This window comes from Bos taurus, chromosome 19, assembly GCF_002263795.3.
Source record: "Bos taurus isolate L1 Dominette 01449 registration number 42190680 breed Hereford chromosome 19, ARS-UCD2.0, whole genome shotgun sequence".
Lineage (NCBI taxonomy): Eukaryota > Metazoa > Chordata > Mammalia > Artiodactyla > Bovidae > Bos > Bos taurus.
The window spans coordinates 43,378,442-43,385,727 of NC_037346.1; the positions used below are offsets into that span (position 1 = coordinate 43,378,442).

The following is a 7,286-nucleotide window of genomic DNA, read 5'->3' on the forward strand; positions in this document are numbered from 1 at the left end:
ATGTCCTTTTCATTATAGGGGACTGGAATGCAAAAGTAGGAAGTCAAGAAACACCTGGAGTAACAAGCAAATTTGGCCTTGGAATACGGAATGAAGCAGGGCAAAGGCTAATAGAGTTTTGCCAAGAAAATGCACTGGTCATAGCAAACACCCTCTTCCAACAACACAGGAGAAGACTCTACACATGGACATCACCAGATGGTCAACACCAAAATCAGATTGATTATATTCTTTGCAGCCAAAGATGGAGAAGCTCTATACAGTCAGCAAAAACAAGACCGGGAGCTGACTGTGGCTCAGATCATGAACTCCTTATTGCCAAATTCAGACTGAAATTGAAGAAAGTAGGGAAAACCACTAGACCATTCAGGTATGACCTAAATCAAATCCCTTATGATTATACAGTAGAAGTGAGAAATAGATTTAAGGGCCTAGATCTGATAGATAGAGTGCCTGATGAACTATGGAATGAGGTTCGTGACATGGTACAGGAGACAGGGATCAAGACCATCCCCATGGAAGAGAAATGCAAAAAAGCAAAATGGCTGTCTGGGGAGGCCTTACAAATAGCTGTGAAAAGAAGAGAAGCGAAAAGCAAAGGAGAAAAGGAAAGATATAAGCATCTGAATGCAGAGTTCCAAAGAATAGCAAGAAGAGATAAGAAAGCCTTCTTCAGCGATCAATGCAAAGAAATAGAGGAAAACAACAGAATGGGAAAGACCAGAGATCTCTTCAAGAAAATTAGAGATACCAAGGGGACATTTCATGCAAAGATGGGCTCGATAAAGGACAGAAATGGTATGGACCTAACAGAAGCAGAAGATATTAAGAAGAGATGGCAAGAATACACAGAAGAACTGTACAAAAAAGATCTTCACGACCCAGATAATCACGATGGTGTGATCACTGACCTAGAGCCAGACATCCTGGAATGTGAAGTCAAGTGGGCCTTAGAAAGCATCACTAGGAGCAAAGCTAGTGGAGCTGATGGAATTCCAGTTGAGCTATTCCAAATCCTGAAAGATGATGCTGTGAAAGTGCTGCACTCAATATGCCAGCAAATTTGGAAAACTCAGCAGTGGCCACAGGACTGGAAAAGGTCAGTTTTCATTCCAATCCCAAAGAAAGGGCAATGCCAAAGAATGCTCCAACTACTGCACAATTGCACTCATCTCACACGCTAGTAAAGTAATGCTCAAAATTTTCCAAGCCAGGCTTCAGCAATACGTGAACCGTGAACTTCCTGATGTTCCAGCTGGTTTTAGAAAAGGCAGAGGAACCAGAGATCAAATTGCCAACATCCGCTGGATCATGGAAAAAGCAAGAGAGTTCCAGAAAAACATCTATTTCTGCTTTATTGACTATCCCAAAGCTTTTGACTGTGTGGATCACAATAAACTGTGGAAAATTCTTCAAGAGATGGGAATACCAGAGCACCTGATCTGCCTCTTGAGAAATTTGTATGTAGGTCAGGAAGCAACAGTTAGAACCGGACATGGAACAACAGACTGGTTCCAAATAGGAAAAGGAGTACGTCAAGGCTGTATATTGTCACCCTGCTTATTTAACTTATATGCAGAGTACATCATGAGAAACGCTGGACTGGAAGAAGCACAAGCTGGAATCAAGATTGCTGGGAGAAATATCAATAACCTCAGATATGCAGATGACACCACCCTTATGGCAGAAAGTGAAGAGGAACTCAAAAGCCTCTTAATGAAAGTGAAAAAAGAGTGAAAAAGTTGGCTTAAAGCTCAACATTCAGAAAACTAAGATCATGGCATCTGGTCCCATCACCTCATGGGAAATAGATGGGAAAACAGTGGAAACAGTGTCAGAGTTTATTTTTGGGGGCTCCAAAATCACTGCAGATGCTGATTGCAGCCATTAAATTAAAAGACACTTACTCCTTGGAAGGAAAGTTATGACCAACCTAAATATCATATTAAAAAGCAGAGACATTACTTTGCCAACAAAGGTCCATCTAGTCAAGGCTGTGGTTTTTCCAGTGGTCATGTACGGCTGTGAGAGTTGGACTGTGAAGAAAGCTGAGCGCTGAAGAATTGATGCTTTTGAACTGTGGTGTTGGAGAAGACTCTTGAGAGCCCCTTGGACTGCAAGGAGTACAACTAATCCATCCTAAAGCAGATCAGTCCTGGGTGTTCTTTGGAAGGACTGATGCTGAAGCTGAAACTCCAATACTTTGTCCACCTGATGCGAAGAGTTGACTCATTGGAAAAGACCCTGATGCTGGGAGGGATTGGGGCAGGAGGAGAAGGGGACGACAGAGGATGAGATGGCTGGTGGCATCACTGACTTGATGGACGTGAGTTTGAGTGAACTTTGGGAGTTGGTGATGGACAGGGAGGCCTGGTGTGCTGGGATTCATGGGGTCGCAAAGAGTTGGACACGACTGAGCGACTGAACTGAACTAACTGAAACTGTGAAGATTGTTGTACATTCGTCAAAGCTTGTTGGAAGGAAAATTACCATTTATGACTCGTATTTTCATTCCTATCATCCCATGTTGGTACGATTGGATGCCCAGCTAAATCCTGGGGAGGAAGAACTGGAGTAACAGCTCTGGGTACCTTTAGGCCAGATCCTGGAGAAGGAGAAGAAGAAAGCACACGGGTTTTAACTTCAGGAAGCTCGCAAAATAGAGAAGTAGACAATTTTAGGGGTGTCTGTTTATCCCAGTGGTTCTCATCTGAGCATAGTACTCTTCCAGAGGCTTTCCTGGCGGCTCAGTGGTAAAGAATCCTCCTGCCAATGCAGGAGATGTGGGTTCAATCCCTGGGTCAGGAAGATCCCCTGGAGAAGGAAATGGCAGCCCAATCCAGTATTCTTGCCTGGGAAACTCCATTGTCAGAGGAGCCTGGTGGGCTACAGTCCATAGGGTCGCAAAAGAGTCTGGCACGACTTAGCAACTCAACAACAACTAATGGCCTCATAGTGTTATTCTTAGGATTGAATGAATTAATATATGTAGAATTTAGAACAGTGCCTGGCACGTGGTAAATGTTCAATTAATGTTGGACTATTATTACTCTTTGAGATCTAACTTCCCTATCCACTAGGATGGAACCCCAGGTTCTACTCCCTGATCTTCACCATAGATTCCCAGTTCCTGCTTTCTCTGAGGCTTACCTTTTCCTGGTCCCACCTGTAATTCTATTGTAAACTCCCCTGTTGCTTGAGCTTGCCTGAGTTGGTTTTTGTAATCTGCAACTAAAACTGTGAGAAAAGATTCGCCTGCATGAAACATTATAATAACACAAAGTACAGATAATCCAAAAGGGCTTTCAATGAAGTATGAGATCAAGAGGCATAGAACATCTGTAGATGCCACAGATGATACCTAATCATAGCTGAGTGAAATTGTAATTCAGACTACTGTCATGAAGTGAATGGAATGCTGCTAGCTAGGATCTCACTCTCTAAGAAAGCAGGCCAGGGGACTTCCCTGGTGGCCCAAGTGGTTAAGAATCCGCCTCCCAGTGCGGGGGACACGTGTTCAATCCCTGGTCTGGGGAGGATTCCACATGCTGTGGGGTAACTAAGCCAGTGCTCCACAACAGGAAAAGCCACTGCAATAAGAAGCCCACCCACCGCCACTTGAGAGTAGCCCCTGCTCTCTGCAATTAGAGAAAGCCTGTCCACAGCATCAAAGACCCAGTCCAGTCAAAAATAAATACATCACTCAGTGAATCAGTCCAATCAATAAGAAAAGAAAACCAGCAGGTCAGGCGATTGCTTGACCTGTCTAGACATGTGCCAGAAAAGTCAAGGGAAGAGACCCTCTGCCATAAAATCATGCCTACTAGCATCTGAAATTCCATTGTTAGCGATCCAGGCCTGTGTTTTGCAGGGAGCCAGCTTTGAAAACATGAATTTCCTGGGAAAGGTCACTCAGAAAGCCTGCTACACCCTGCTGAGCATGATTTTATTAAGTGGACTCCTTCACTTCCCCAGCCCCAGGTGCTAACCCAGGCAGCCTGAGAGAGAGTCTGGGGAAGATGGAGGAGCAGAGCATGACAGAGCAAACCTTCCTTCAGAACTGCTGGTGGTCTCATCAACCATGCCAGAGAGAACAGTGGCCCTTAAGGAACTGGAAAGAATGTTCAGATTTGTTTCTGTCTGGCACAGTGAACAGCAGGAATGATTGTAGCTGTTCTCTTTGCCAAGGACAAATCTGATCTGACCGCTCTGAGATGGAGGAGGGGAGGAGGGCTGGCTTTTGGCTCTCGGGAATGGTTGTTCATCAATTATTTCCTAAGCCAGTGGTTCTCAAATTTCGCTGCATATTAGAATTACTGGGGAAGCTTTAAAAATGCTCAATACCCAGATTTCACCCCAAACCAATTAAATCAGAATGTCTAGGGGTGGTTGCCAAGCATCACAATTTTTAAATACCACCCCCACCCCAGGAAGTTCCAAGGTGTAGTCAAGTTTGGGAACTCCTGTCCAAAATGGTTAGTGTGTGAGGCACCTTACACAGTAGGTAAGAACCTGGTTCCTACCCTCCAGGCATAATACTTAATTGTATTAAATTTGACTTTTTAACTTTATTTTTTTCCTGCGGGTATAGAGTTCTATGAATTTTTTGTCAATATAATTCTCATGCCATAAAATTCACCCTTTAAAGTGCACAATTAAGTGGCTTTTAGTGTATCTACAAAGCTGTGCAACATCACCACTAATTCCAGAATATTTTCATCATTCCCCAAAGAAACCCCATATCCATTAGTAGTTATTCCTCATTTATTCCTTCCCCAAAGCCCTGCCAAACATGGATTTACTCTCTGTTTCTGTGTATTTGTGTATTTTTCCTTTAATATTTATTCAGTTATTTGGCTGTGCTGGGTCTTGCTTGTGGCACTCGGAATCTTTGATCTTTGTTGCAGCATGCTGGATCTTCAGTTGCAGCCTGTGACATCTAGTTCCTTGACCAGGGATTGAACCTGGACTCTCTGCATTGGGAGTGTGGAGTCTTTGCTGGACCATCAAGGGAAATCCCTATTTGTATAATTCTTGACATTTCATATAAATGGAATTACACAATATATGGCCTTTTGTGTCAGGCCTGTTTTACTTACATAATGTTTTCAGGATTTATCCATGTTGTAGCATGTATCAGTACTTTATTCCTTTTTAAAGACTGAATAATATTCCACTGTCTGCATGTATCACATTTTGTTTATCCATTCATCAGTTGATGGGCATTTGGGTTGTTTCTAGTTTTTGGCTAAGAATAATGCTGGGGGACTTCTCTGGATGTCCAGTGATTAAGACTGGTATTCCACGGCAGGGGGTGTGATTGGGGAACAAAGATCCCACAAGCTGCTTGGCTAAAAAGGGGGAAAAAAAAAGAATAATGTTGCTATGAACATTTGTGTACAAATTTGTCTATGGAAATATGCTTTTATTCTCTTGGGCTTATAGCTAAAAGCCAATTGGATGTTTAACTTTTTGAGGAACTGCTGAACTATTCTCTAGGGTGGCTGCCCCCTTTTACATTCCCACTAGCTATGTATGATGGTTCCAGTTTCTCCACCTCCTCACCAACACTTTTTATTATTTGTCTTTTTAAAATTACTTACTTACTGAATTTTTGGCTGTGATGGGTTTTTGTTGCGGTGTGTGGGCTTTCTCTAGTTGTGGTGGGCAGGGGCGACTCTAGCTGTGGTGTGAGGGCTTCTCGTTGCGTTAAGCTTCTCTTGTTGCGTAGAATGGGCCCTAGAGGCACGGGCTTCAGTTTTGTGGCTCTCAAGCTTAGTTGCCCCTCGGCAGGTGGAATCTTCCCCAGCCAGGGATCAAACCCATGTCCCCTGCATTGGCAGGCGTATTCTTAACCACTGGACCACCAGGGAAGTCCTGTCTTTTTGATTATAGCCATTCTAGTGAGTAGTTACAGGAATTTTGACACATGTATAGATTTTTATCACCATTCCCATAATCAGGATACAGGATTGCTCCATCATTCCAAACAACTCCCTGTGCTATCCCTTTATTCCACACTTCTCCATACCTAACCCTTGGCAACCACTGATCTGTTCCCTATAGTTTTGTTATTTGAGAATGTCAAACAAATGGCATCACACAACACGGAACTTTTAGAGACTGGTTTCTTTCACTCAGGATAAAGCCCTTTGAGCTCCATCCAGGTTTTCTGTGCCAAAAGTTTGTTCCTTTTTATCGCCGAGTTATACATCATTGTCTGGATGGACTTGGTTTCTTGATCCATTCAAAGACATTTGGGGCTATTTCTAGTTTTTGGCAATTATGAACAGAGATGTTATAAATACACATGTGCAGGTTTTTGTGTGGACGTAAATATTCATTTCTCCAGAATACATGCCCAGGAGTGGGACTACTGGGTCATGGGGTAAATGTATATATACTCAGCTTTGTAAGAAACCGCCAAACTACTTTCCAGAGTGGCTGTTCCATTTTGCATCCTCACCAGCAATGTATGAGAGCTCTAGTTGTTCTGCATCATGGCCAGATTTTGGTACTGTCAGCAGTTTAAATTTTAGTCACTCTAATACTTGTGTAGTAATAGCTCATCAGAGGTTAAATTTGCATTTCCCTAATGACTAATGATATTGAACAGTTTTTCATGCACTTATTTGCCATCCTTATTTCCTCTTTGGTGAAGCATTGTTCATATCTTTTGCTCATTTTTAAAAAATGTATTTATTTGTGGCTGCACTGGGCCTCTGTTGCTGCGCGAGGGCTTTCTCCAGTGGCTGCGAGTGGGGGCTACTCTTCACTGTAGTGCACGGGTCCTCATTGCAGTGGCTTCTCTGGTTTCCAAGTACGGGTTCTGGGCATGTGGGCTTCAGTAGTTGTGGCACATGGGCTTAATTGCCCTGTGGTGTGTGGAATCCTCTCGAAGGAGGGATGAACTTGTGTCCCCTGGGTTGGCAGGCGGATTCCTAACCTCTGGACCACCAGGGAAGTCCTTTTGCTCCTTTGTAAATCAAGTTGCCTATCTTCTTATTGTTCAGTTATGAGAGTTCATTATACATTCTGGATATGAATCCTGTGTTGGGTATGTGATTTGTAAATATTTTCTCCCTGTCTGTAGCTTGTGTGTGTGTGCTCAGTTGCTCAACCATGTCCTACTCTTTGCTTAAATGTACTTTTTGTACATGTGTCTGATGAGAGAAAGAAATGAAATTGATATTTACTAAGTACCTACTGGGCTTCCCTGGTGGCTCAGTGGGTAAAGCGTCTGCCTGCAATGCAGGAGACCTGGGTTCAATCCCCAAGTTGGGAAG

General features: G+C 43.2%; 1 non-coding gene across 1 annotated transcript; it reads left to right on the forward strand.

Annotated features, from left to right (window-relative positions):
* Positions 1-7,213: 7,213 nt before the first annotated feature.
* Positions 7,214-7,286, forward strand: TRNAC-GCA (transfer RNA cysteine (anticodon GCA)). Its single transcript has one exon. It is a non-coding gene; the product is annotated as a tRNA-Cys (tRNA).